Source organism: Etheostoma spectabile, unplaced genomic scaffold (assembly GCF_008692095.1).
Source record: "Etheostoma spectabile isolate EspeVRDwgs_2016 unplaced genomic scaffold, UIUC_Espe_1.0 scaffold00002596, whole genome shotgun sequence".
Classification (NCBI taxonomy): Eukaryota; Metazoa; Chordata; class Actinopteri; order Perciformes; family Percidae; genus Etheostoma; species Etheostoma spectabile.
Genome location: NW_022602921.1, coordinates 24,442 through 46,307, shown reverse-complemented (window position 1 = coordinate 46,307; position 21,866 = coordinate 24,442). Strand labels below are relative to the sequence as shown.

General features: G+C 41.0%; 1 pseudogene; it reads left to right on the top strand.

Annotated features, from left to right (window-relative positions):
- The first annotated feature begins 3,738 nt into the window (after positions 1 to 3,738).
- The window catches only part of LOC116676015 (potassium/sodium hyperpolarization-activated cyclic nucleotide-gated channel 2-like), a 41,346-nt pseudogene continuing 23,218 nt past the window's right edge, over positions 3,739 to 21,866 (top strand).

The window sequence follows — 21,866 nt, the reverse complement described above, 5'->3', positions numbered from 1 at the left end:
CGTAATGGTTTGACATGAACTTGGAACAGGTTGAAAAGTGAGTTTCAGCATTCTGTCTGCATGCCTTCTGCATCTTGTACTTTATGCATGATAAATGATAGGCAACTCTCTTTCAAGGTTAGTCATCGTTCACATTTGTCTCATTGACATTTGGCAGCAGAGATGGCCTTACTGTGTAAAATACTGCCGACATGCCAGGTTGTAGTTGGCTCTGCTGTTAAAGAGGTTCTTCTCTTTTATTTAATACAGCCACTGGTCTTTGTGTCCTTGCTTGTATTGCATGAGCCTGATGTTAAGGGGTGGACTCTGGACAATGTACGAAGATGTTCATAAATGGCAACGTTTAAATCTTATGAAGATTTACTAAAGAGACAATACAGTAGTCTGTCATTGATATACAGTAATGTCTTTATAGAGCACAAAAACTGTGGTGTGCGGATTGCAGGATAAATGATGTGCTAAGGATTTAGCTTTGTCATTCATTGTCAGAAATAGGTGGGCATGCTTAATAATATTCGTTGGTATTGATTTATAACTAGTTGGTATCCTGTGCAGAGGATGTCGCTTTCTAACATTTTCTACCGGTTCTGTGGGGGAGGCGGCGTGGTGGCATGTGGTGCTCAAACCAGTAACAGACATTTAATAGTCTGCTATCACCTGACTTCTGTTTTTCTTTGCCTCCATTGATCGTTTGCTGCTGTCCAGATGACGATAGGAGCTGCTCTCTGAAGTATTATAATCAGCTCCGTATTCTCGTTTGTCACTAATAGTCAGTGTTTTTTTTAAACAGAAACTCAGGTTTTCACTAGGTTTTCAGGAAGAGCAATTCTAATGCAAATAACCAAAGACAAGAATGTGAGGCAAGGAATTCTAATTAGAAGCTGAAAAAAGGTGGGTGTGAAAACTCTCAATTCTTCTTGAAATTTAACTTTCCTCTACTTCAAACGTTTGAAAAACGACAATAAAACCCTTTTCTGTCAAATCTGAATATAAGAAAAGTTTCAAAACAACTTTCATTATTTCATTTGTGCAACTTTGTTCTAGATGGACACCCAGATGGCAGTCCAGGATTCAGCTGTCGTGTGGGCACATTATACTGTGCACCTGCATTTTAAGTACTTTTTGTGGGGGTGTTAAAAATGTTTAAGAAACTGTATGATTTCCTCTAAGTTCTTCTTCTATATGCTTCTCCACATTGTGCAGCCATGGAAACATAGTGTGCAGTCATTTCTGCTCGAGGCCGCAGGGCAAATACTGCTTGCATTTAATAGCAAAGTGTGTGTGTTCAATGTAAAATCATTAGACGATTCATGTGAGGAATGGCACGTTTTTTCTTTCTTTTCATACTGATGCTTCCTACACTGACCTCGCAGTTCTCGGTCTTTGCTTATATCTCCAATCTGGGATGGTGACTTGTAAGGCAGCACAAGTCTGTTCAGAGCATCTGAAAATCATTTTTGATCCTGATGCATAACTGCAATTCTTTAGCAACTACTAGAGTGCATTGAACGGTCCCACACCCCCGCCATCCTCCTTAGCAGTTTATATAGAAGCACCACTACACTTTGTGTGCAACTGGGACACTTTAAAAGTTAAAATTTGTCCTTTTTTTTCTTTTTTAAATCAAGCTTTGTTTCCTTTTCCGGTTCACATATTTTAAACAAGGTTTAGTTACCAATATCTTGTTGCCAATATCACATCTAAGTAAAAAAATATATTGTGAAGGACCAAGTGCATAGGATGCAACATGCTTCTGTTGATTGCAATTGAATATTATTAATTTAGTACAGGTGATAAAAACCTTTTATAAGATGTTTTCTTTCTCATGTGATCTGAGAAATTTGTGTGCAATTGGACCGTCATCTCTGTTCCCTGTTACTGTGTAGATATTCAGAAGCCATATGTTCATTTAACTGATGGTGTTGTGATTTGATGTCACCGTTTCAATTATACAGATAAAGACTTAGCCAGAGTTGTGTAAATTGTTGTACCATCAAAGTACATGGAACACCACCTGTTGTGCAACTTTCACAAACTGAATAAAGATATTTGATTTTACATGTGTGTTTACTTTACTTTCCTCAACTCAAAGGTGACTTAGAATAGCAGATCAAGAGGCACTGTGACAAGGATCAAATAGCTGCACAGAAGACCCAAATCATTGTTGTAGGATCACTGTCCTGCTAACAAATGTGTGTCCGTGCATAAAGGAAGAAGAACTCTAAACCAAATGCTGTTACCAAGTTGAACATGTTTTGAGACCAATCATCAAGCCCGACATCCAAGTGCCTTTCACTTTTTAGTGAGTTGTTGAAGACTGAAGGAATCTGAACTTGACAGCACACGTAAAAAAGTGGTGTGTGTCTGTGTGTCAACATGCACGTGGGTGTGGCAACAGCATCTTAAAATGTTTTACAAAAATGGCCCCAAACATGCTTTCTGTCTTACCTTGCACATATCTGGTTTCACACACTCTCTAAAAGCTAAAAGAAAGCTGATTGTAAAACCCTTATCAAAAAAAATATGGCTTCTTTTGTGCTTCCTTGCTCTGTAAAAGAGGGTTATCTTTAGAAATGGATTTATCTTGGGTTATGAAAGCCTAAATGATTGCGCCATTGGAATGTGTTAATCTACAGCAGAAATATACATGATACACAGTTCGGGTCCTGAATTTGTTATTATTGGTGTCACATGCATCAGGCTATGTACGAGTGCACGTGTGCCTGAGTCAATGAGTAGAAAAGCTTACGGATACTCTGGAAGCTGAAGTGTAGTGTGTATATTTCTGCACAAGGTGGCGCCATTTAAACAAGAATAGGGGACCCCCGTCAGTGTTGGCAGGACAATCAACCGGCCGCTGTTGATACAGCCTCTTAGTGAGGAAAGCCTACGTGTAGTGTTACTATGGATCATCATCTACCCATGGCCGTATAGGTTATTGGCTGATCGAAGGACCGGGCAATATGGAGGAAAATCAGATATGATATTCTTGACAAAGTACCGCAATGTAGATATTGAAGGGTAGACTACTGGTACCTTCACAAAACATTATTCCCATTAGATTTTTGATAAATAATCATCAGTAATCGGATATCATGAAGTAGTTCAAAAGCAAATAGTCAAACAGAACAATTAAGTTTAGAAATTGATCTCACTTTACTGTAAAACAGTCTTTAAAACCTATGAAAAGACCACATTTCCCACATTAGCCTACGATATCCAACAAGATGGTATCTAGTGTCATATCGCGATATCGATATGATATTGATTATTGTCCAGCCCTGGTCTACGAGATCAATTGTGGATGACAAACCATGAAGAACTGTTGGTTTCTTGTGAGCTCCATCTGTCGCCTGGGCCCTTGTCCCATCAGGTGGTTATCTATGTATTTAATAAATATTATGTATTAGATGGATAGTTTTGTGACGCTGCCAGCTTCTTCTGTTCACATAGTTTCTTCATATAAGTAGGTACATGTAGCCTAGGTGGTTGCAGCCTAAAGTAATGCTGTCGTCTCTCTCCAGACACACACACACACACACACCAGACACAGACACACACAATAACAGCAGCCAGGTTGCAGCCATAGCAACGCACCGGTGCGCTGTTCATAAAGTGGCGTGTGTGGAAAGCCGAGGGCTGCTGCTGCTTTGAACTCCACTTTCCTTTCTCCGCCGCCGCCCAGTCTCACCAGGTTCAAGGTACGGGGAGTGTCTGTCTTGTGTCTGTTCTGCTGTGATGGACGAGGCGGAGGACAGCGATGAGGAGCCCAAATTCCAGCAGCCTCGACCACCTCATGTAACCAGTTTGTCCGGACGCGCGGATCGTAGGAGCAGCGGAGGAACCAAGATGAAGAAATTTACGCCCGGAGGCGGAGCCGCGTCCATTGCGCCGCAAAACTCCACATCAATGAGCTGTGGCTCTGCAAGACGAGGATTCCGCACCTGTCCGTGCCAGTGGCAGCACGGCCTCCGCTCTGTTGTGCCGGAGGGATGCTGCTGGAGGGGACACAGTCCCACAGGCAGGCGTGATAGCAGAGGAGCCATCGGTTGATATGCAACAAAAACGGAGACTGTAGACGGGACCCAGCCAGCTCAGGGGAGCCTCTCCTCTCTCATCTCAAGGCAGGAGAAGCAGACAGGTGGAGTAGTAGCTGCCGAAGACGGAAAGGGGCAGGCTGCAAGCATGGACGGCTCTATCACTTCCGCGGGGTCCGTGACCCAGGGGCCGTGCGCCGAGGTCAAGACGATGGAGAAAAAAAGCTCCAGAGTTCCCTTCCAACGCCCCAACTGGTAAGGGACAGACTCCGAGTCAGCAGTCGAGAAATTCTGTCACATTTACCAAAGCTGAGGATGGCTCTCAGAGTGCCGGATGATGACGACTTCAGGGGAAATCAGACATATATGCAGCGGCAGTTTAGTTCCATGCTTCAGCCCGGAGTTAACAAATTCTCCCTGCGCATGTTTGGCAGCCAGAAGGCAGTGGAGAAAGAACAAGGCGCAAAGTCAGCGGGTAATTGATATCCACCCGTACAGCGACTTCAGGTATGGGTCAAATTGAGTTATGTTCATAATCAGTAGCCTACATATTCATATATTGAGCTGCATGAAAGATATGGTAGTAACACACCTCCTGGCACTGTTTTTACATATCAAACTTTATATGAGAAACGACTAAGAATATAATATTCAGAATATGCAGGTGTTTATTCAGTTATTTAGAAAGGCACTTATGTAATGTCCCCCTAGACAGCACTTTAGCTGTAGCAAGATGGAAAATAAATACAGATAAAGATTCATATTTCCCTTTTATTAGATATTACGCCTATATATTTTTATTTTGCTTAAAAAATATCTTAGGGAAAAATTGAAAATTAGGGGAGAATCTGATCCATCAAGAGGACTGTGAGTGAAATAGGACACAATGTATTGTAACAAACGTTTCCTCAAAAAAAAAAAATGTTTCATGAGTATGTATTAAAGATGAACCAGACATGAAGTTGGAAAAGTTCCATCATCAAGTTGGAATGCGTCTGAACATCTGTATCAGCACCAAGGACAGCTCCTCCAAATCGCTCAAGTGTAAAACAGCAGCAGTCTGAAGATAAAGCCAACTATTTGAGCTCGTAACTGGCTGTGAGTCAGAGTTTGCTACCAAAATATCATTTAATATAATACTCTGTGTTTTTTTTCGGGGGATTATGTCAGGGAACATTCATGACTCAGCAACACTTCATTTGCAGTCTCCCATGTATACTTTCCGCTGATCAGACAGCTGTTTGCCTTCTGAGGACACAACAGGGCCACAGCTGAGGATTATTTTTTTTTTATCAGAGTTGACTCTGCCAGTTATGTCAGAAAAATGTGAATCACAGTTTCCTTATGCCAACGGCACGTCTTTAAATGTGGTGTTTAGTCTGACCAGCAGTTCAAAGATATCAAATTGCACAATTGCTGTGATAACTGCTGAGGCATCCTCCAGCAGGATAGCTTTACTGGTACGGGTGTTTCATGTCAGTTGTTCCTTGATTGGAATGAACTGCACAGCTTATATTTCCTGTCATATCCATGTCTCTCTGCTTGTCCTTGTCCTGACACACTGTCTTCAGTCAAATGGTGTAGGTTGCCTCACAGGGGAGAAGTTACAATGCACTTGTTCAAAAAATAAAAAAGCAGACATTTTGTGTTAAGTTTGTGTTTAGACCGTGAGATCAAAGCCTCAAAAGACTGTGTTGGGGGGGAGTCAGTCCCTCAGTCTCTAACCATCCCCAATGCTTTACACTGTCAGGTTCTACTGGGACTTTACCATGCTGATGTTCATGGTGGGCAACCTGATCATCCCCGTGGGCATCACCTTCTTCAAGGACGAGACCACCATTCCTGGATCATCTTCAACGTGGTCTCTGACACCTTCTCCTCATGGACCTGGTGCTGAACTTCCGGACCGCATCGTGTTCGAGGACAACACCGAGATCATCCTCGATCCCAAGAAGATTAAGGAGAAGTACCTGAAGAGCTGGTTCGTGGTAGACTTCGTCTCTTCCATACCTGTGGATTATATCTTCCTCATCGTGGAGAGAGGGATGGACTCGGAGGTGTACAAAACGGCCCGAGCGCTCCGCATTGTCCGCTTCACCAAGATCCTCAGTCTGCTGCGGCTGCTGAGGCTGTCCAGACTCATCCGCTACATCCACCAATGGGAGGAGGTAGGCAGATATTCAACATTTACGATCCAATGAAAGGGTTTGGGTGTTATTCTGACCACTCATGGGAGAAAGAGTTGGGAGTTGGAGAATTAATCTTTATGATTGCGTTTGAATTAGGTACACAGGGAGCACACAGGTCTACAACACATGATGACAATGATCATGTACTAGCATTGTGGTACGTGGGCGGAAGCAAATAAACAAGGGCAGAACACAGCATGAACACCACTGTTGTAGATAGTGTGCTATATTTAGGTTATGGTAGTTGTCATGTTAATCTAAGCTAGATGTAAAGCTGTGTAACCTGACTGATATAGGACGATGGGCAGATATTCCAAAAAAAACTGTAATTTTTGGTCACATTGCATCAAATCTTTTCAAATCATCAAGTTTTTATTCAAGAATTCATAGTCATATATTTAAAAATGATCAACATACATGTATTTACTGTAACAGTCTATAATAAGATAACAGCAACATTGTAAGTGCAGAGAACACTGTAAATTAGATGTTATTGACCGTATAATTATCATCATCAGAAACAAAATATACAGAAAATATTTTAATTTTGAAAAAATGAAAACTCATTAAACATTGAGTACTGCAATGTCTATTTGCATTTTATCTTTGCATATCATAAATCATACAGGCAGATCTCTATTCATCTGATAGGCCAGTATCGGCCAGTAATATTCTGTATTTGTTAGTTAGGGTAAAATTATACTGGTTTGTTAAATCTCTCACTGAGATCTCACAAAATAACTTTTTTTCATTATAGAAAACAATGAAAAAAATATATAGTGAAACAGCAAATGGTTGCAAGATACCGGATCCAGAAAGATAAATTGGACATGAAAAAATGTTGGCCGATATTAGCTTAATAAAATACAAATATATTGGTATCGGATCATAACTGTCCGATAACTAACAAGAAATCCTGTACAGAAATGCCAAAGTTGGTCCGGGGAAATTTAAAAATGGTGTCTCTATGACATAGTTTTTCCACCAGAGAGCACTGACAAATTGATTTTTTTTTTTTTAACTGTGAAATGCCACGCTATGTAAACAAAACAAATCTCCAGTTCCTTATCAAGATCTGCTAATATATCGTTATCAGATTTAAAAAAAAACTAAATATCGATGTCGGCCAGGCTATATACAATAACGTCTGTTAGACTCTGCGGACATTATTCTAACAGCATTTACTTTTACATCGTAAAGCATGCTAAGTTATCTTGAAGACAGAAACAGCGCTGTAATGAAGGCTCTTCTGTGAAGGAATGTGCAGATTGTAAGAAGCCTTCACACAACAGTGTGTTTATTTAAAATCCTGATGGATTTTAGGGTCCAACAAAAAAGGCTCATCAGCTTCACTCCTGCTTGAGATCAAAGCCATCAGAGCTGTATTAATGATCATCTTTGATGTAGTTTGGATATTGTGACAAAGTCAAACGCTTTGAATTTAGACTGCTCATAAAAAAGAGTCTGACTGTGTTCTAATTAATAATACAATATTGGATTCCATGCAGTTGTTTATGTCAGGATACAAGTAATTATGTTTGTACACCAAAGCAATCCTCTGTATAATTTCTCCCTGACACATAAAAACTGTGGTTTACCATCTTGTAGAGCAATGAATAACAACTCATTATAACCCAGTGTAGGTAAGAAATTGCGAAAAAATAATTGGTGCTTATCAGAGGGAAAATATTATTGTTGTAGTTTTGTGTTTGATTCAGTTTATATCTTACACTCCTATTTTAATTTCATTGCAACTGCACACACTTTTTGTCCGTTATACACATCAGGAAACAAGATAGATGCATGACCATCCGTCACATACCTACACAAATGCAGTAGACTCTGTCCTACTAATGGGCTTGCTGATATAAACTGAAGGTCCCTATTTGGATTAACCAATCATCTATGAATCAAAAGTGTGTGTGTGCTCCCTCTGAAAATAACCACTCTGCTCTGCTGATTACAGAGTGGTAATTTGAGCTCCATGAGAACCCTAATTACTGATTCAAATACTCACAAGTGAATGCTGCTTTGCTTCTACTCCACCCTCCCCTGATCATCTTAGCTCAGCCGAGCCCTGCTCTGCTCAGATCGATTCAAACGGGGCCAACTGTGTTGCCCCTCTGCCCAGCTCGGTTCGGCTTAGCTCAGCTCGCTGCGGTAGTGTTTCCTATCAGATTAGTGTTGTGATGATTTCACCATTTAGCTCAGCTGTGGGCCAAATGAGTCAACAGTCATGCTCATAATTGAAAAAAGAACGAGCAGGTTGTGTATTTTTGACTCTGAGTAGATTTTGTGTGTGTGTGTGTGTGTGTGTGTGTGGTGTGTGTGTGTGTGTGTGTGTGTGTGTGAGTGTGTGTGTGTGTGTGTGTGTGTGTGTGTGTCCAGCAGAGATAAGTATTGTCGGGAATAATCAGAGCAATTTCCAGAGGCAGGAAGCTGGTATCAAGACTCTCAACTTGCTGGCATGCCCAAGTGAGAGTATGCCTTTCTTTGTGAGCTAGGCAATGATGGTGCATGAGAGTTGAGATTGGCAGTGGGAGTCATCAGGTTCAATAGTTCTCTCTAAACGTCGTCATCTGAATTGTCCAGATCGACCTGTGTTTGACAATGTGCAGCAGACGGGAGTAAAAAGTACTTTATCTAGGGTTTTCAGGTTGTGAGTGTGTGTTGTAGTCACAGTAATGTGCATTGACCCAGATTGTGGTGTGACAGTGATACATGGCCTGGTACTGTTGGGGTGTCGGGGGAGAACCATAGCCATGGAGCCTCATTAATCATGATGGTAATGCTTCCTAATCACGGGGCAGGGCCTCACAGTGTGTTTCCCTTACTCCTTCTCCAAATTAGCAAAGGCTATTAGGCATTATTGGAGATACTCAAAAAAGTAGAGAAAGTAGCGTCTTTGGCATATAAGTTAGCTAATTTACAAGGGGAAGCTTAAAATATGCAGAAAGGTGAAGAATAAAGAGGATCTACACATGGTTGCTGTATATTTGAATAGCATGTAAGATATGTGGAGAATAAGGAGATGTTTAGTGTGCAGACAGCTACACGAAGCTAAAGTGTTATGAGCATTTAAAGTGGATATTAATATGCGTGTTGGTCTTTTTGGATGGAGAAATACGTGAGACCGGTTGGCTTTCTTGTGTTGGCACTGAAACTAACGAGACGAGAGGTTTTGATATTCAAGTGAGCTAAGGGTTTAGGGCAGCAAGGTCTCTGAGGGGATGGCATGAGTCACCGAATCTCTCGACCTGGCAGCTCCCAAACTGTAAACTCACAACGGTGGATGCTTGTTCACATCTCAGGAGACACACACACACACGCACACACACGCACATGGGGCAGATGATGCTACATATACATATATATATATATATACATATATATATATATTCTCTGTCCCTAGTGGGGAATATGCTTTCCCTTTAGCAAAGCCTCCATTTGGCCTAGCTAAGCATGTAATTCACAGCAGTGTCCACACAATAATGTAAACCTACCCTCATGCGCAGACACACACATAGAGATAAGTGAGCCTGGCAGAAGCCAGCGACAGCCACACTGAGTAGTGTTTACAAGGCTGTGACCAGAACACCACCTCCATTCAAATGAGCCTTTCGTACCTGAGGGGAGAAAATCTAAGAAACAGTAGATGGAAAGGGCCGGCCCGGGCTGCTGATCAAAGCCTCATCAGCGTCTGATAAGGTTTCATCATGAAAGAGTGCAGAACACAGGCGCTTGTTCATTTTCCCCCACCTGGTCATAAAGTAGACCCTCCAGCCTGACACTTGTATTCTACTAAGACTGATGAGGAATCACATACAGCATGTCGGGTTTGTTTGGTTATTGATTAGTGACATCATCATACCATGTTTAAAATTGTATCTCCTATTATAACAACTCTTTAAAGTATAATTACATAATTGGGAAACCCGACTAGTTTTTCAAAACTGCTGAAAACTTTGCTTTTTAACATTTAGGTCCCTGCAGCTCTCCCCCCGCAGCATTGTTTTACTTATCAATACTTTTATATTAACAATAGGTCAAATTAGGAATGGACGTGATAGCCAAAATCTTCTACCCCAATATAAGTCATTTCATATCGTGATAACGATATATATCACAATTTAGTATGTTTTCTGATAAATCGATAAGTATATATGTATAAATAGTCTATACTGTATGAAATAACCACGTGGTTTAAGCCTTTTGTTGTATCGCTGTGTAAATTAACTATTGAAAAGTACTGTGTATTTTCTCATTTTATTGAGAACTTTAACGCATATTAATGAACATAACGTGCACTGATCAGACCGTAAAGCTGAACCCAAATGTGATCGAAGCGATATGGAAAAATACATACCGTTTTGATGATATATATCTTCTCATTGCCTAGCCTGAGGTCCAGTGACTATCTAGATTGTGAAAGGGGTGACTTATTGTTTCCAACTCACAATGATTTATCCCTGACTTAGCAGTTCCCTTTAGCATCTTTCAGCTCACTGTGGTTTTCTTTTGGTTCTCTCTTTTTCAGACACAGCAGGCCGACGTTTTGAGGAAATAAATGTCTAAAACTCACTGTATGCTTCCTGCCCAGCACTAAATGGCATACTGTTGAAGTTAGCAATTAGCAAGCAGCAAAAACAAAGCTAAAAGGAAGAAGATGACTATTGGACTGAGATCAGCCACGTGACCTAAAAAACTCCAAACGATTAATAATGTTGCTTTGTAACTGTTGGATGTATAAATAGGCAGCTGTGTGCTAACATGTTGTCCATGTCCACGTTATGAGATGATAATATGTCAGTGTTGTGTTTACATACTGTATGTTCTTCCGTCCCAAGTGGCCAAAATAAAATTTACAAATTACTGTTTAAAGATCAGAATGTTGGCCAAACAATCTCCTTTAGATAACAGTAAGTAATACATATGTTATGCATAGTATCAACTGTTTTCAATTCTCCCCTCAATAGAAAATATGCTGGATGTGTACTGTGTGATTTAACCATTTTTACCTCCATCTGTATAAACATAAAGATTATTATGCCCTCACACGTCTATCTCTGCCTTTTCTTCCACTCGGTTTGATAACCCTCTCACGACCCTTCTCTTCTCCTCCTGACAGATCTTCCACATGACCTATGACCTGGCCAGTGCTGTGATGCGAATATTCACCTGATTGGTATGATGCTGCTGCTGTGTCACTGGGATGGCTGTCTCCAGTTCCTTGTTCCCATGCTGCAGGACTTTCCGTCTGACTGCTGGGTCTCTCTCAACAAGATGGTGGTAAGCAAAATGCTGTGTGTGTGCGCACTGTAAATCTTTGTGTATACATGTATACCATTTTTAAGTCACAAAATCACACGGATGTCAGCATGCAAAGGCGTTTGGAAGAACAATCACTACAAAACCAAAGCATAAACAAATATCTCCATGGAGCACAAAGGTGTGTTTTTTGCGGCCAGCTTGGGAAATCAATTTATTTAAGGTTGAGTCAGCACAAACACACCACATACACACACACATACATACACACACACACACACACACACACACACACACCACACACACACACACACACACACACACACACACACACACTTAACCCTCTCTAGTTAAACCCAGGAGACATGACAGTACAGAAAGCAAGAGTGAGGGATGAAATAAAGTCTGTTTTACTCAGTTCATACAGCATGCCATGTGGTTTGTTCTTTAGCCATTCTCTTCTTTCTCTCTATCCTATTTATGTCTCCTATCAGATCTCCTATCAGATGTCCTTTCCTCTTCTAGCTGGCAGGTAGCTTCTGGCCAACTGCTGATAGACAGGCCATTAGGAGAGGTTTTCTGCAAAACTAATGCTGGCATGGAAGAAAAACCTCAGGAGAGCAAGACTCAAGCTGCATGAAAAGCAATGATCTAACAGATCTATAAAGCATTCATTATTAAAATCATGATTGCTTTGAACGTTAACCCTTAACTAACCAGTATTTGGCCAAATGGGAGCAATGCTAACTTGCTCAGTCAACCCCGATGTTCCTATTAATCCCCTCTCAAGAAGCTTTAGAACTAGACACATCCACAATTAATCAATAAAGCTAACAAGTACCACAGCTGCAGCTTCCAAATGACCATGCAGTTGAATCAAAACTTCTATAAAACAAATACTGAACTTTACATCTTTAATGAAGGTATGGCTTCTTGCGGGACTGTTCCATTTTCCTGGTGAGTCTAATAAACTGGCAACTGAGGGTATATACTGTCTACTTGTTCCAACACTGTTGAAGGAAAGGTATTGTTCAGAACAACATCAGAAAACATGTTTCCTGTTTGGGTATTTATCATTTGAGCTTAATCTCTTCCATCCTGTCTGACTCGTCATTCTGTGTTAGAGACAACTGGCTGGGTGACTGGCTGAGCCAGTGGCACGGACAAGAATGTGGAGTCAACTGATTGTTTAGGCTGAGGACAAATATTCGGCATGAGTGGGAACTACACAGTTTCCTGATTGGTATCAACATCATCGGCCCCATAACTAGCCAGCACACGAAAAGAGCCATACGATGTTACTGGTTGACCTTTTTGCTGTAGTGTGAGAAGCTGCCAATAGGCTTAACTGGTTTGCAAGTTAGTTTAAACAATTTCTTGGAGGGAACGTCACATAATTGTTCTCTGAAGTTTAGTAGACTGGAGGATTCCTTCCTGTGCATTTGTCATGTGCGGGCTGCTTTCTGAGCTGTCTGACGCCTCTGTCGCTAACAAATGCTTCATATGCTAAAGCAAACACACAAAACACTGAGCACTATGGCACGCACACATACACATACACACACACACACACTGAAAGAATAAAGGGTAACACTTTACTTGAAGGTATCTACATAATGTGTTGGCCCTGGGACGCGTTACCAGTCGCAGGTATTGTTTGTAATTGTTGTCACTTGTTTATAATTTTTTAATGTAAAAAAAAAGAAGAAATTAAATGAAAAATGTGATCACAAATAAAGTTATCTACATAAGATGACATGACAGTGTCATGAACACATCACTGTCATGACCCATGAACCCTAACCCTAACCCTAACTTGTCATGACAAACTGAATGACACTTACTAAAGAAGCGATACGTCTTAAATGCTTATGACTTGGTTAAAATCGTTATGACAAGTTGTAAAGTTTAACCGAATAAAGTGACTAAAGTTTGGATATTACTAGCCTCCACTTGTATCCTGCCCACAGTGTCCAGACCTGCCTGCTCCCTGGGCATCTCAGCTCCCAGTTGCAAACATAGATGTGTTGATAGCCTATTATTAGCATTCAATTCCACATCAAAGCAACCTTTTGCATTGATGTTTTTAAATCTCAGAGAACAGGCAGCTTCTATATTTCACTGCATACATGTGTACGTCAGTCATCACCGAAGGGTATGCATGCAGAGAACATACGTTGTTATTTCTGCTGTCGAGTTTCACTCCTTTCCTCCCTCCCTTCCACCTCGCAGTGCTTGCAATCAGTTTCCTCTTTGATGCCTTAGAGTGTTGTGCTTTGTTTACACCTGTGTGCCATTTTCTGAGCGAGATGCCAGGCAGGCCCCATGTGGGCGCGGCCGCCTGGTGTGCTGTGCTGCTCCCATCTCAGGATAATCAAGGTCAGAGAGCCTCTTCTTCAGGGTGGCTTTGAATCCGAGACGCAGCGTTAAATGATCCTCATTTATGTGCTTCACTCAGGCTGATGTGCTGGACATTTACTGGGCTACACCCTACTTTCCTTTTTGCATCATCCATGCACTTAGGCTATGATACAGCCAGATAGAAACAATTGATTTACAATTGATTTATTCAGTTTGGTTAGAGGGTACTGTCATGTCCACTTTCATATCTGCCTTTATATGTATGTATACGTCGGTATGTTTGTTGATACTCAAAATAGCAGCTTTTTTCAATCCTGGTGACCAGGTCCTGGTTTGACCCACGTGCCTCAGCCAGATCAGCCCTTGGATCAATGGCATTAGAATAAAGCCTCACTCTTCTCTCCTCTCTTCAGTCTGAGCTATATTTCTGTATTAATATTCAGGCTGCTGAGAGACATTTTACTGTAGAGGAAGAGTACACCATTTGTGTGGCTTTATTGTCTATGCATGTGCATTGTATGTACAGCTCACATACACACACACACACACACACACACACACACACACACACACACACACACACACACACACACACACACACACACACACACAGAGGCACTTCCAGAAACCTTCCTGCTGTGAACGTTAATAGGGATATCCCCACATTCATTCAATTACTGAAGTGATCTCACTGGAAGGCAGGCTTGTCAGCATGAATAAGAATAATGAACAGTTACTTTGTGAGATGTGTCTGTGTGGAGGTGTTGGTGTGTGTGTGTATGTGTGTGTGTGTGTGTAAGCGTGTGCATGTGTGTGCTAGTTAGGTGCCTGTTATGATCCAACAACTTCTTTCTTTTGGACCATAAGATGTTACAGATCTCAGTAACTCAACATGAATCTTCAATCTTTCAATACATTCTGTAGAGAAGAACGTTTACGGTTTTTGGAAGTTAATTTGGAACATAGGCAATACAAATGAGAGGCATGTGGAAATTGATTGAATCCATAATTTATAAAGGTCTCAGGATATTTGAAACATGAAGGTTTCAGGAGACATGAAACATGAAAGTCATTTTAAATGTATTTATATTATTTGTAAGTTATAATGCTTTTTAAATACAAGTAAAATAAAGTAAAATTTGGAAATTGTTGACGTCTAGTTTTAATAAATAACCTCTGCAATAGGCCTGAGGTATGTTTTGGCAGTTCCTTGTTTCATGATTCTGCCACAGCTTAGTAATACGAGGGCATTGGCCAACCTTGGCCCCCACCCAAACCGCCACCGCTATGTTGGTGGCAAGAGTTACCTCCTCGATGATGATGTTGCTGTATGGGAGCACTGAATTTCTCATTTACATGGGTTGTTCCTGTACAGGCCATGGGAAATTTGTTCATCCAATTTGTAGTCTATATCCACAGCGTTCTGCTTCTGGGATTTCTCCGGCGCTGCCGGAAACTCCACCGGATGTCCGTACCTTCCGCTTTCTTTGAGTTGGAATAAGGGCTGCACAATTAATCGAATTTTAATCACGATCACGATTTTGACTTCCCACGATCAAATTGCGTGATCGAGCAATTTTTTTTTTAAGCGTCATTTCATAGAACGCTCCGAGTTTTTTGCATAGCCCATCTACCGCTACCACCGTCTGATCATGAGCAATGAGTTGTTCCTGCACCGTGCAGGTAGTTTCTATATTTAGACAGTTACAGAGAACAGAGTAACGGGAGGAATACTCAACAGATAGCAGTTGGTCATACGTCGGTCTCAAGGTTTACCAGTTTACCAGTAAACGCAACATTTTGTCCGTCTTTTGTTATTTAGACAACAGCGGTGACCAGATCTAGTCGGTGCGAGTAGCGTCTGTTAGCTCCTCTAGGACGCACCGGTGCTAATGTCCTCGCATCCGCTGCAATGTTGTTTATATGGATATGGTTCAATTTTGCGTTACATGACCCATTTCTTCTGTAAAGCCGTGCCTGTGTTGGATCTTTCTACTCCCTCTCGTCTACTCTCCGCGCATCCCGGCCACACAGCAGCCGCCGGTCCACACTTCTGACATTTGTCTACAGTTCTAATTTTTTAAAATTTTTTAACACAGCTGTATATTGTTAAATATGAGGGGGGAAACCTGTATTTGTACCAGTGTTTCGGCGGGTAACTCTGCTATCGCGGCCGCCACGGCGAAGAACACAGAAGAAGTTATTGAATGCAACTAACTTTAGTTGGTGAAGTAACAGCATGAGACGGAGCTCCTGGACCTGGGCGATAGATGTGACCCATGGCCAGAATATCATAGTTCATAAAAATGCAGCACAGTGACGATACAGACATTTCATACACACGACGTGTGTATCCGCTGTTCGACCCGTGCTGGACCCGTTCATAATGAGTCAGCTGTCTCTTCCAACGTCCATCACACTCCCTCTCGCAGTTACAAATTTTATCGTCACATAGGCTATTCTATGTGACGATAAAATTAGTTTTGGTTAAAATCAACAAATAATTGTGAGAATAATCGTGATCAAAATTTTGATCAAAATAATCTTGATCATTATTTTGGCCATAATCCTGCAGCCCTAGTTGGAATTTTAAACTCCGATCCATTTCTGAGGACTGTGGCTAACTGCTCCTCAGATCTCTGCAGGGTAAATCCAGACAGCTAGCTAGACTATCTGTCCAATCGGAGTTTTCTGTTGCACGACTAAAACAAGTTTTTAACGCACACATGTTCAATGAAAACAAAATCCTTCTCAGGGCTATTTTGCGGAGGCACCGTGGCGTTTAGCACTGCCCAAGATGATTGTGATTGGTTAAAGAAATGCCAATAAACCAAAGCACATTTCTCTCCAATCCAGGAATGCTGTGTAGACTAGACAGACTCTCCTCCGCAGCACTGTAGAGGAAGGTCTGGCAAAGCAAGAATGTCCATTTTGCAGCACATTTTTTCTTGAAGACATTCATATTGGATCGCTAGTTCTTCCAAGACAGACCTTGCAAATAATTAACCAGGCAGACCTCAGACCAAGTCCAGTCACTGTGCAAATGGTGCATTATGCGGGACAATTGTAATGCTTGTACCTTTGTGTACACTCAGAATGCCCCGCACTAGCAACAGAAGTAATATTGGGGTCAAGTGGTGGAATTTTGTCTGTGACTGGTTCCAGATGAGGGAAGTACTGTGGGATGTGAAAAGCTGTGGTGATCTCCATCGCAGTCCTGCAAATGTTGAATGCCACAAGGAGAAGGATAAAAGAACAAGTAACTATTAAAAAACTACAGACGCAAGCTGGCATAGTGTTGCGGTTTTCACTTTTTAAATGAAGTAAGGGCTTGAATAGCAGAGTGAATGGAGGTGTGTGATGACAATTTATAAAGCAGCACACACTGTATCATTGAACCCTTGTATATTGTGTTGGCAGAGAGGAACAGTTAAAGGTGCACTAGGAAAGACTTATAAAACAAACTTTATCTTATATTTGCTGTAACTAACCCTATGTTTTTTTTTTAATTACCTGCTTCGGTAACTTGACCAACTTGCTCGTTTGAAGGCCATGATGTCTCTCTGTCATGGGTGAGCCAAACTCAATTCTCTGTTCGGGCAAAGCACAGAAAGGGGTGGTAACCTTGAGATCATAAGGGGAAAGATTCCAACTCAGCCCATCTGAGCTTTCAGAGTATCAAAGGCAGAGCAGGATACCCAGGGCTTGGTTTACACCTATCCCCATTTCTATCCACTGGGGGACCATAGGCAGGCTGGGGGAACTCAATGTTAAAAAACCTCAAAGTGAAATTTTCATGCCATGGGACCTTTAAACAAACATTTTACAACAATTCTGTACTTCAATACAACTGTAAGGTACCTTTGAGTATTTTCATTCACCTACTTGCCTATTGTACGTTTTACTTGTCTATTTATATAGCTGTAGTTGCATATTCCTATTAATTATACAAAATATTATGAATAATCTATGATTGAATAAAGTGGATAAATAGGAGACTTTATTCATCCAGTGGTGCAATTCACAAGCTACCTGCCAAGTCAAACTTCCACTGTTATTTTGGTGAAAGTAACTCAAAAGTAATGCAAAAGTAGTGTAACACATTACAATTCAGAGACAGTAATATTGTAATATAACTAATTACTCTCAACTGACAGTAACTAGTAATCTATAATGTATTACATTACTTGACAAACACTGCTGCTCATGCACACACATTAAACCTGTTTGAGTCGTGATTCACTCAGCTCTTTAACCCAAGTCTCTAAATTGAATTACGAATCTCGAGTCTCTAGTATCATTAACCCGGATCAGTTGAGTCCTACTACAATTCAATCTAAAATGATAACAGCGCCACACACAAACCTCTTGCAACATTAGCTACTACTATTCCTAGTCATTTTAGCTGCAAAAAGCTTCATAACTTACAATTTCATAGGCAACAACAACTCCACAAGTCAACTCAAACAACTGAGTGAGCAGAGATACAGTCTGACCAGCAGACTCAGAACCAGAAGACCTTTGCAGACCATGGAATTTGCTCGAGAACTTACAAGCCCTCGATGACGGGCAAGTTGTCGATGCTTGCGCGAGTCAATTAATCTAGCGAATCAGCCGGCTAGTTTGTCATGAGTGGATCTGATTCAGATGAGCGAGTGAAGTCTCTCCTTGAGTTCAGGGTAAAGCATATCAACAACAAAAGCCCTTTCTTCACTTCTGAGATAACATACAATGTTCTGCACATAGCCTAGCTAGGCCTACTGTATGTTTGGTGTATAAATGTAATGCAATCAGGTTGAGCACACGGTTGATTTAAAACAAATATTAAGTTTTCTCATTCCTAGCAATACTGACTCAAGTGACTCAAGTGACTCGCACAACCTGGTTCAGTTTAGTGAGTGACTCAGAATAACCCGAATCCTTAAAAAGAACCGGGTTTGGCAGGCCGCATTCATCCTCCCTTGTGGGGGGAGGGGCTTAGGAGACCGTTTTGGGCTTTAGCAGAAAAGGGGGAAGTTGCTGGTGTTCCAATTTTTTTTTGCTAAGCCTTGGATCTTCACAATCCAAACTACAGCACATTTAACAATATTTTAATAAAAAACAGTCTTACTGCAGTTTGTGAAATGGACAAAAGAGCTGAAACATAAATCTGGATAGATAAAACTTGCCCCTCTCCTGTTCACCCAAATAAAACAGTCTACCCTCCCTTTAGCTGCTGTAACCTTAGTTAAAAGATGTATAAACAGTGTAATTGCTGAGTCTCACATACAAGAGCCAAAAAAGGTTTGTTTAAGCAACAAGTTCCTCGAGCACTTCATGTTGAACTGCTTTCTCTTGATCAGTCAACGATGAAAAACCAATTATAGCTAATGAACTAAAACCCAATAACAACGGCTTATTGAGCAGCAAAGCTACAATCCACTGAGTCCAATTATTCTCGCAAATCAATTAACACCCTGTCCTGCCACATGATTTACAAACATCAATATCACATCGGATGAAGTCAAAGATACACAGGAGTCAGCTTAGGAAGATTTCCATGAACCAGACTGAGATAGAGACTCAAATTAGCTATCTCAACACAATTAAATGACCGTTTTGCAACGTCCAGCGGATCTCGGCGGATCTCCGGTGACCACTGTTCATTTTACTGTAACACACTACCCGCACAAAAATGACACAGAGCTGGTCATGAAATCGGCCAAGTATCCCTTTAAACACTTTGGTTTAACACCAAAACACCTGCAAAACTGATGAAATTCCTTCCAACCACAGCTGTAGCCTACTACTGCAGTGTACACAAATTAACTTTCACTTTCGTTAGCATTGCGAGATATTGTGTTTGTACTTCATTCATGTGGTGTCGTAATAATCTGAAAAATTTCTTCCGGACTAGGACAATTCACACTGCGTTAACACTGTGAGATGGGGTATGCCGTGGCAGAGGTCTGTGCTCCCCTTTTAGCTTTTATTGTGATCACTTTTGCATATTTCTTTTAATTTTGGTGCAATACCTCACTCTATAGAAGAGAAAAAAAACGTTATAACTGGAACATGCTGCTGCAGTTAACTCAGCTCCGTCCTTCAGAAAACGTTAACAAAAAATCTTCAACCAAGATCTTTTAGTAGGCTGCCGATTATATTCAGAGAAAGAAACCGTTCCAGTTCAAGTATGAATTCAAACTTGGGATTTTGCAACTCCATTTGCAAACACAGCCACCATGAAGCCCTGAAATTTTGCTCAATATTCCATTATTTCCACATTAACACTCAATCCAATTTAGGTTATTGCACGAGAACTCCAATCCAGAGAAATGTGTTTGTCTGTCAGCATGTATTCCCTGATGGACATGCCATCATGCACGTACACTCACTATTCTATTCTCCATCATGCATCATAGATGTCCCACACTCCCTTTGTGTTCATTCCTAAATGTATAATGTACAATTAGCTATCACCCACGCTGCTCAGTGAAGACCAATGGCCAATAAAATGAACACCAGCTAATTTTATTTGTTACCTCTTTGCAGAATTAGTTTGTTGTGTTACTATGAAGGCTGTAATTTCCAATAGTAAGATACAGTTGTAGCTACACTGTCAGTTTTTATTAGCTATTATCTCAAACACATACTGACCAGTTACAGCTGGTTTAAGAAGTGCTGTCTCTGTCTCTAAGGGTTTTCCTGCTCATAAAATCACATGTAAAGGAATAAGCGCGTATATTTGTTTTGATTCTGTTCGTCGAAAATTACAGTAAATGAGAATGTTGATGGATCTTCTTCTCTATGTGAAGAAGTGCATTTGTCACTTTTCCTTTAAAGCTTATGTATAACTAGACATGTTAAATCCATTTCACCTTCACTACAGTATATGTACACATTCCTATGGTATGGTATGCCATTTGTTTCAGTAACTAAGGTTGGAGCATCAATTCTGCCTAATGGAGGTTTAGGATTGTATATTTGTATGGATATCTGAGCAGAAACAGGAGAAACTATGCTGCAATATTGGCCTTGACACTGACAATTGACATTGTAATACACCTTTGACCCATAGATACTGTTACACCCTGTACCTGTACCAAGATGATTAAAAATTCCCTTTCCGGACTTACAGTAATATATCCTAATAAATGCCACAACAGCACGTGAGAGAAGCAGTGTGTGTGTGTGTGTGTGTGTGTGTGTGTGTGTGTGTGTGTGTGTGTGTGTGTGTGTGTGTGTGTGTGTGTGTGTGTAAGAGAGTGAAACAGACAGATGCAGCCATGTTTAAGAAGGTGTCTGTGCCTAAATACTGGGTTAGGCAGTTTCTTCTCCTGCTGTTATCCTCCCCAGCAATGTGGCGAGCATGATGGTTGACTGGAGGGATACAGCTCCCAGTCTGTTCACCACCCGGGAGCAGGGATGAGGCTCAGACTGAGGCTGGAGTGTTTTAAATGTTTGTTTTTGACTGTAATGTAGCTTATTATAATGGGCTTAGCCATGACAGTGAGACAAAGACTGCAGTTACAAGGCTACTTACATAACAACAAAGCTGGAAATATTCTGATGGTGCTCATAATCTTAAAAGCTTCAAACTGTTGTGGGTTGTTTCTCTCTCTATTATCTACGATTACAAAGGTCCATTTTATCTCCTCATGCACATATAAACCACCGATCCAGCTAACTTTAAGCCATGCTCGGGGCTCACAGTCAGCCACCAGGGACGGATTTCTGGTTACCATGCCGCCTGATGCTAGTGCCTTTAAAATCAAATTTTCTTTTTTGCTGTTCCTCCAATCACTTTTCCAAAACACACAATTTTTTTTCATCTGACAGCAGCCTCTTGCCAGTACGTCCTCTTTCACCTCCTCCAAAACCAACTATATTTGAATTTCAAATAATATGCAAATGTCCCTCGAAAAATCCGATATGAATCCAAAGCAGTCAATCAGTGAGGAAACACAGCACTTGTGTCAGAGAGGGACAGAAGAAGAGACATACAGTGGTCAAAACCAGTGTGTGTGTGTGA